The 9,582-nt window shown below is 37.2% G+C and overlaps 1 protein-coding gene across 4 annotated transcripts in view; it reads right to left on the reverse strand.

Moving 5' to 3' along the window:
- SYT1 (synaptotagmin 1) overlaps positions 1–9,153 on the reverse strand; it is a 522,467-nt gene extending 513,314 nt beyond the window's left edge. For 3 of the 4 annotated variants that reach the window (XM_027594828.2, XM_027594825.2, XM_027594827.2), the window contains exon 1: positions 8,752–9,152. The gene's annotated coding sequence lies outside the window, so the exon portion shown is untranslated. Of the gene's footprint in view, positions 1–8,751 lie in introns of all 4 variants that reach the window. The other variant, XM_027594829.2, reaches the window with a different exon arrangement.
- Between the last annotated feature and the right edge of the window lie 429 nt (positions 9,154–9,582).

Consider the following 9,582-nt stretch of genomic DNA (forward strand, 5'->3'; position numbering starts at 1 on the left):
TCTTACATTTTAGAAACTGTCCTTTGAATAATTTTAAAATACAAATACAATTTATTTCAAAGTTAGGGTCACAAGAATAATGACAGTATATTAAAATTTCCCTATCTTTTCTTTTTTTTAAACTTTATTTTATTATGTTATGTTAGTCACCCTACAGTACATGATTAGTTTTTGATATAGTGTTCCATGATTCATTGTTTGCATATTACACCCAGTGCTCCATGCAATATGTGCCCTCCTTAATACCCATTACCGGGCTAACCCATCCCGTCACCCCCCTCCCCTCTAAAACCCTTAGTTTGTTTCTTGGAGTCCATAGTCTCCCGTGGTTTGTCTTCTCTTCCGATTTCCCTGCTTAAATTTTTCCCTTCCTTCTCCTAATGTCCTCCATGCTATTTCTTATATTCCACAAATAAGTGAAACCATATGATAATTGACTTTCTCTGCTTGACTTATTTCACTTAGCATAATCTCCTCCAGTCCCATCCATGTTGATGTAAAAGTTGGGTATTCACCCTTTCTGGTGGCTGAGTAGTATTCCACTGTATATATGGACCACAGATGTTTGTTTCTAATTTTGATAGGAAATAGCAAACTACTTCATATATAGTGAGAAAATGTGAAAACGTACTTTTTTTTCTTAATTAAATGCTGAGGCAGTATGATTCAGTAGGTGAAAATTATAAAAGGCTTCCTAAGTGTGTAACCTGCAAGCAGGTAACTTAATTCCTTAGTCTCCTTTATCACGTCTGTAAAATGGAGAATCTCTTCATCATCAAAATCAAGTAAAGCAATGCAATTCTTAAAAATACAGTGCTATATTAACTGTCATGAAAACAGTGATTTAATTGTTGTCATTAGAAGAACAAAGTAGGGGGGAAAAGTACCTAATAGGATATGCCATTTGTTGGGACTTTCAAACATTATTGTTCTATCTCTCTGTAATCAAATTTGGTCTAGAAATTACCAATAGGCTAGACTTTACCTGTAAGACCTTAAAAACATTCAAATCATGGCACATTCCATAAACAAATGAAGAGGCTGCTCCCTTATTTATATATACAGCTGTTTTGTGAAGCTAACCTAAAATGTATACAAATTAAGAAATAAATTTCTTGCTTGTTGACAAAAAAATAAATCCAGCTGGTAGAGATTAGTATGGGCCCTAGAGTACTAAGCTCCCAGTTCTATAGGAAAATAATTCATTAAGATAGAAAAAGGAAAGAAGGAAAAATAAGGAGAGGGTCGGAAGGGAAGAGGTGAAGAAGGAAGAAAATGTAAGGAAAGGCAAGGGCGTTACAAGATTACTCTTAGCCGGAGAGCTGAGCAAATCTCTTCCATGCCGGAAGGGAGTAGTAATATGCTTCAAGGCATACAAGTCCAAAGGTCCAGAAGTCAAGAGAAATAAAACTGTCACTATGTGTTCAATATATAAAGGATGAAACAGATTCTCAAAGCCAGAACAGAAACTGTCTACTCTTTCCTAAGGAGTTGGCTCTCCACGGTCATCAATATTCATTTTGTGGTGTTTATAAGTGTTGGGAAGTACCTACGAATCTCGTTTTAAAAAAAAATTGGAAATTTGCCTATCAAGTACTTTTTGTCTTTATGTTTTCACAATTTAAAAGAAGATCAGTTTTGGTCAATTTAGGAGTGTGTTGGCTTTTTGTTGACAAGTCACTTTCTTGAATTATTAGATGTATCTCAAGGTGGTTGCTTGGTTTTTTAAATTTAACATAATTTTAAATAAAAAACTAAAAATAGATACATGTACTATCATGTTATTAACTAAGCTTTTAACATGAGAATTTCCTGCACCCAGACAGATAAAACTCAAGCATTTCTAGGCATATAGTGGTCTGATTCATATATATTTAAATATAAAAACTGTGGCCTTGGAGTTTGGACTCTGGTTAAAATAGGATGGTGATGTTATTCTATTTATAGAAGAGATTCTGGTGCTCTAGAAACATGCTGTAATGCCCAATGGTTCACTTTATTCATTCCTCAAATCTGATGAAAATGCTGAGGATTAGGCAGAAAGCCAGCCTTGTAAACCAGGATCTGGCAGAGAATCTAAGTCAGAAACAGATTCAATGCTTTGCTACCTTGTCTTTCTCGTAAGAAATTGTGTCAACTGTTCTTAATAATCCTGCTAACTCAAAGCCTGATGACTAGAGAAGCTCAGCTAGGCCTTCTTCTCCTGTGTTATACCACTTGTCCTTGTCTCAAAAGTCATTATTTGTCTAAAAAAAAAATTGATTTTTTTTCTCAAGTAAGCAGTGTCCATATTTTACAGGTGGTGACCAAGGTCCTATCCACTGTTTACATTGCTAGAATACTGGGGTACAGTACATCATAAAGAAAAAAATACACTCAATTGGCTCTTTCTTCTCAAGGAGAGAGCACACAATTCTAAATGGACATTTTTGTGAGTCCAGCCTGCTGCTGTGATGCTATACTGCTGTTTATATTTATAGTAACGTTCACATAAAATTATGTCAGAAAATAAATTATTAATAATCCATCCTAAAAGCAATCTTAGGTGGTGTTTTACAATAATATCTAGAAGTTCCACAGAAAAGCAAACCAATTCTCAATTATCTGTGATGATAAGGATGAGTTACATAAATGCTTAAGGGCTCCAGAACAAGACACAAGTATGTATTTCAGAAGTACTAAAGCCTATCCAAGTTATCTGAAATTCTTTTTAACAAAAAATTCAGCTTTATCCACTGTGTTAATAAGTATAAAAAGTTACACTGATTCATGGTTTAACAATCTCACCATTTGCTTGGATCATTTGTGAGTCATGAAAAGAAATTACATGGAATAAAAGCTCTTTTATACGTTATCGTAAAACATAGAAGATCAACATCACATTTTAAAAGTGTTAGTACTAACTTTGGTATAGCTGTGTATGTTTTGTCTGAGTATTCCGTGTGTTTTTGCCTCATGTTGATGAAAATATGCCCACAAATCTCTCAGTAGCAATTAGTAAATCCAATTACCCGCTTCCAAGCTCAAGTGAAGTCTGGGCCACAAGGCTGGCCCAGAGAGGAAATGGACCTCAGATAAAAACAAGAGACTGCCCCCTGGAGGCCACACCCCAGGGGGAATTCTCATCAGAGGTGCAAGGTGGTCTTGCCTACCTTTCACCTCAATTCCCATGTGACTGAAAAGATGGTTGCAGTCAGGGAGGATGTAGGAGAAGGACAAGAAATAGTGTGTCTTATTTAAGCAATTGTAGTATAAAAATGTTCGATATTTAAGTAACTCTGTGATTCTATTTGTGTTTAAGTGCCTATGTGCATTTTATCCTTGGGTAACTAGTTGAATTATTTAGAAAAAACATACAACTCCTTTTACTCATAATATTCTTTGGCAAAATATAATAATTATATGAGTTCTACACTGTTTAGAATTAAAAACAAAGCTACATTTCACAGAGAAATAGGTTCACTGGGATGAGGTAAGACCCAAGTTTCAGTACAATATCTGGATTTGATTAATTAGATATTTCAACCAAAAATTAATTCCTGACTGAGGCACTTAGCCATATATCTTACCCACAGTATTTGGGATTATTCTGTGCTCAGTTGTTATCTGGTATGCGTGATGAAATGTTGTCTTACGTGACTGTTAGGAAATTATACCTTAACCAAATAGTTTCACCAGATTTTTACACTAGCTGAAAAAGGCCATTCTCATTTTGCATGGAAATTTTCCAGCTCCCATTTTGTACAAACAGCTAAGAAATAAAGGGCATTTATTATCTTCATCTGCTTTACAATTTTCCAGAGCTCCTCTTTAACAAAATTACTCCCTATGTGTCTAATTAGTAGGTTCAACATACTACATGTGAGACCAATATAGGAATGACCATTATTTTTTTCTGTATCTCTACAATAGCAGTAACCAAAAAGATGAACTGTGACCTCCCCTCATTTACATTACTGGTAAATTATGGAAACCAGCATGCCACATAAACTTCCAAGCACTGAGCACTGTAGAGACAAAGGAAACCCAGAGAGAATAAGAACTAGTTCTACACAACTAGAATTTATAATTAAACTAAATATAAAAATTAGAGAAATTAGAGAAATAATTTTTTAAATCTGCTTTGCATTTTTTAAAGATGTGGCAGAAAATTCATTTCTAGTACTATTATAAATGTGTTATTTTTATTCCAAATTGGGCTTTAATTTGTTTTAGAACTCTCTTAAATATTGCTTTTAAATTAAGGAAACAGATATTTTAAAAGGAGGCTTCTTTGCAAAAGGACCTCTATAATTCTATTTAAAACTACACAAATAGCATCCCCAGTGCTTACTCTCTTGACAACATAGCATATTTCGCATTGTATACACTAAAATAATAGTTTTGTTTAAATAAAACAGTAAAGGTTGAAGTTTTATTCATAGATACAAGAAAGGGTGGCATGTTTTCTTACTTACAATAGATAGCATGAATATATTTGCAATATAATTTAAAATAAGTTTATTTTCCTATTTCTAACACATGAGTAGACTGACGTTCATATGCCCTGCTGCCATAGTTTCTTATAGTCCATATAAAATAGTTCTTCAAGAACTCTTAAAATGACAGAGAAGCTAAAGGAAAAATACTGTCTTCTTCTATCTGGAGAAATTAAATCCCTGCTTTAAAAAAATGGCCATACTTAATGGAGAGGTTTAAATCAAGTTTTCAAAAATACTACAAAAAATATTGATCATACCTAGAGTAATTATTAAAGATATCAATCCACACCCCCTTACCTGAAAAAGCAATGATAACCATGTCATTCAATTATGTAAAAGATTGGGAACAAATTTACCTTTATGCAAATGTTCAAAGAAACACCTGATAGGAGCCTTAGAAAAACAAAAAGTTTATCCCTCCATTATGTCCAAATCATGTGAAAATATGACTTCAGCTTGTTACCTGTATATAGAAGTGCATCTTCTTGTACTGAGAATTTTTTCTTAATACAAGATTCATATAAAAATAACTTTTTGCCAAAGCCATGGAAGAGCTATATAAAGGGAAAGATCTAGACCCCCTGTTAATTTTGCCTCTGGGTATTCCTAGGCTTTCAACCAAAGAACCATTAAAAGCATCCCCAAGACACTGTTATTTTTCTTTGGTACTTTTTACAGGAGTACTCCCTAGCTTCACAGATTATTTGATACTTTCCATTAATCTCTAATCCTTTTAGAAAATGTTATGTAATTTAAAAATGTACACACACACACACATATATGCATACATACGTCCCTAAATGATAAATACTTATGTAGTTAGACGCCATATACTTTATTCCTGTTTCAATAGCTTTGGTCAATTTCAATGGAGAACAAATTCAGCTAAAAAGCATCTCTTATACATTAAACTTTTGATACAGATGGATTTATGACAAACAAATCATTTAAAAATTTTAAAAGTCCACAAGTAGATCAGATATTTAATTTTAGAAAGCATTATTATTTAGCAAAAACACTTGCAAGACCCACACCTACATTATTCTATGGCAGAAAGTCAAACTTTGGTCTTAGTTTTTTGTAGTAACAGACCAAATTTGTTCCATTATGTAATCAAACAGTTTTATTTCTGCTTTCCCTCCCCCAAATCATCTAATCACTACCATTAGAAAAAGAAATGTTATGTTCCAATTTGGCTTTAATGATATCTCTTCCCGACTGTTGCACAAACTGGAAATCATAAGAGACATAAGTATTTCAGGCTCATAGAATTGTCTGTCTTAAGTTGAGTTCTTTAAGATTAGATGTTTCTCAAAACCTGTTCGGGGAATTTCTCTAAATCGATTTAATAAAATGACCTCGAAAGAGATGAATTGATATCATGTCCATGGTGTCTTTAGGCTAACGGGAAGTTCAAATTAACTTTCAGATTTCTAACACATTCTGCATTTATTAATCTTCTATTTCATTTTGCAAATATAATTAAAACAAGCTACTATATTCTAGTTTTATTTTCAGTTAGCACCAAGCCTAATATGCAAATCTTATCATGTAAATACCATGTTATCCATTTTCATATTTCTTGATTAGAACTATCTGATCATTTGACCAAATAGAATAATATTCTCTGTTAGGAAATGAAGCTTTGAACCACTCTGTAACAACTCTCTATTGTGTGGTATTTTATGGAATTAACAGTTTAGGATTTCCTCTGTATAGGAGCAGACTTTAGTTCTGATAAAAATATGTTAAAGTCTAATTACCATATTTGCTCTGAAACATTAATAAGATTTGCTAAGATATTCTTTTTAAAGGAGAAAATATGAAGATTGTATGAAATTATCACACTGCAACATTTTGTGGGATGACAGGGAAATAATTTCCTACAGTGTATCATTTCAAGTCTCTCTCAACCCACTTACTCTATATTGGAATTAGTTCTGACTTCTAGAATATAAAGGCTTCATTTTTCCGAAGTATGTGAAAAACTAAATACTTATATGCATCTCTCTCACATGTCCTTGCTATAATTAATATTTGTAAAGAGACATGAAAATAAATGTCACAAATCAAGCCCAAACTTTTACCTCTCCTAAGACGGTAGAGAAATAAGCAAACAAAATCTTAATTTGCTCACATGGGAAGAAATTGGGTTTCCTTTTTGTACATCTTTTCACGTCTAAACTTGTTAATTCCGTTGTATACTCATGAAGCAATTAAGCGATTGCCCTTTGGTCCTTGTATCCAAAAGGTGGCACCTCTAAAAATTAGTTAACTTTCAACAGAGATACTACATTAAAAATTAAAAAAAAGGCATTTAAGTGTCAAAGCCCTAGACAGAAGATCTTGTTTTTGTGACTCTAGGTAATTCTACTTAGATAGGAAAGATAAGTGCCTCAAATGGAAAATGGGTTTAGAAAATATGCATTACATTGATGGTAAATGAAACCAGCTCTTCTCTAAGTCAGTGTATAAACTTATACACTAAAGATATGTGCTGAAAAAAATACTTTCTGGGGTACGTAAATTAGTGTGGAAGAGCAGACAGAGTTAGAGAGAAGATTGCCTTTTCTTACCCCAAGTGTGCACAAAGAAAAAAATGTAAGACTTGGCATTTCCCCTGATAAATCAAAGGAAAGGATTCATCTGGACACTAACATCTGCTGGCTTCTCTCTGCTCATGTAGGACCCACTTGGAATGCTTTCCCATTACATTCAACTAGGCACTTCTCTCTACCTCCTCCCATCTGACAATAATCACTTAGCCATCTCTGATGAATAACAGGAAAGGAAAGCTTATATCACTGATGATGGAATTAGATGCTGAAGCTGCTGTTAAGGCTCTGTCCAACAAGTACCTTTCACTTGACCTATTGTGCCGGCCGGCAGCCAGGGAACATAGTTGTTTTGATATCCTTCTCTTTCTTATAATAAGACACGAGAACAAAAACAATTTTCCTTTTAAGATTTTTAAAATTTGAGGCTATCTTCCTACCATTACTTTCTAAACTTTGTTCCAGTACAAGAGGATTCTTGGCCAACTGAGCTTCCATGTGCCTTCCAAATGGAGTACTGAAATTGCATAAAAACCATGTTTACATCCATTAAATATTCTCATTAAAGGAAAATAAGGCAAGGCATGAATTTGATATCCAGGCAAAAAAATGCAAACATAGAGAAAAGGTAGAATGAAGTGGCAATTCATACACAAAATTAGCTTTAACAGAAAAGTGAAACAGTTGCTTTATGTCACCGAAGGGTTAATATTCAATAAAGTGAAAATCAACATGTATACAAAACTAACTAGAAGATTAGCCTTCTCAAAGTAGAACTCCAAACCTCTTGATAACACTGGTGTCACTTACAAATGTTTTGAAACTTTACATTTTTTGCCCCCCAACAAAAAGGCCATACCAGAGAACCTCAGGAAAGTAATAATCTGTTTTTAATTTTTTTTTCTTTACATGAGAAACCCCTGAAAGTTCAGACATTACCACTGATGGGCAATACCAAATCAGTCCCACAGGACAGATGGAAACAGGAAGAATCAGATGGTTAGCACTTAAAAGCAACAACAATTAAGCAGTTGAAAGTGGGTTAGATCAGTGGTTTATTTCTGTTTAGTTTGAAGGAATCAAGTAAGAGGCACAGCCTCTTGCAAGGAGGAGATCAAGTCAAACTTGATGCTTCCCCTCTCTGACAGCCCGGGCTGGATGGCTTGTCTACTCCCTTTATTCAGTTTAATTGCTTTCTGTACTCTTAATTTTCGCGGAGGTTGTATTCTACCTCGGTTCCCCACCCCGGCGGGGGGGGGGGGTGCAAAAAGAAATCTTTCTCTTTTCTTCACCACCCCCCTCTTCCCTCTGAGAAAAGGCAATCCCCTCCAGGATGAGAAAGAAACCCTGTGCCTTCTTAGGATGGGAGGAGGGTGAAGACGCGAGAGAGACTGAGCGAGGGGTGGGGGAGGTGAGAGATTGAGCCTGGGGGTGGGGGTCGGAGAAGAAAGAATGAGAAGGAAAGAGGGAGCAAGAAGATGGGGGATGCCCAACAGCAACTCCAGGCTCTAAATCACGGGCGCTGTGCAAAGTGCTTTTCCAGGAGATGTACATGTGGCTCATTGTATTTCTCACAATAGGCAACCCGGGGCTCCCTCCCCAGGTCGCAGCCTCCCACCACCAAAACCCAAGTGTATCGAGAGTAAAATCTTGAGGACGGATTCAAGCAAATGGGCACCTCCGAGGTGGCCACGCTGCCAGTCTCGCTGTCTTACCTGGAGGACCAGAAGGTGGTGCCGGTCTCCGTCCCCACTGCTCTCCCCGCGTGGACCTGTGCAAGACACACACGTCCTCTTGCTGCCTCTGCTCTTGGAGGGGCAGCCTGCAACACAAAAGGGGTGTGTGGGTGTGGGTGTGTGGGAGGTTTCTCAGGGTCACCAGCTGGTCCCAGCTGGCCACCCCCACCCTACACACACCCCTTGGGGCGCTGAGCCCCCCTCTCAGTTGAGCACCACCCTGGGGGGCTGGCCCGGGGTGCAGCCTCAAGTTGCCGCTGCTAAGTGCTGCTGCCACAGCCGCTGCCGCCGCCGCCGCCGCTGCAGAAAGAGGAGGTGAAAAGACACCGAGGGCAGTACTCGGTCTAGAGCATCCCCACACTGCAGCTTCTCCAGGAATCCCTCCAGTGAGGAGGCGGCCGCCCATCAGCTCCCAGCCCCAACCTCCTGATTGGTTCCACCTCGGGTACGCTGCTCCAAGGAGCCAATCCGGGCGCACTAATAATAGGTGGATCCGCTCAGCCAACATCGCCCATCCCAGTTCTGTTAGTGTCTCTCCATCCCCATAGCGGACAGGGACCAGAAGAGGGAGATTCGGGAGGGCTGGGGGAGGGGGTGAACTAAGAGAGGGACAGATCCCAAGGAGACGGAATCAAGGGCATCTGATAAACCCTTTGGGTAGGCTCAGGGATGCCCTGAAACCTGTTCAGCAAGCCATAGGCACAAGAGAAGGAGACAGCATAATACAAAGCTTTCCCCCCCTTTCTTTCTTTCTTTTTTTTTTTTTTTTAACTTTCAATCAAAACCTGCTCTGATACTGAGCATGCCCAG

Source organism: Zalophus californianus, chromosome 9 (genome assembly GCF_009762305.2).
Source record: "Zalophus californianus isolate mZalCal1 chromosome 9, mZalCal1.pri.v2, whole genome shotgun sequence".
Classification (NCBI taxonomy): Eukaryota; Metazoa; Chordata; class Mammalia; order Carnivora; family Otariidae; genus Zalophus; species Zalophus californianus.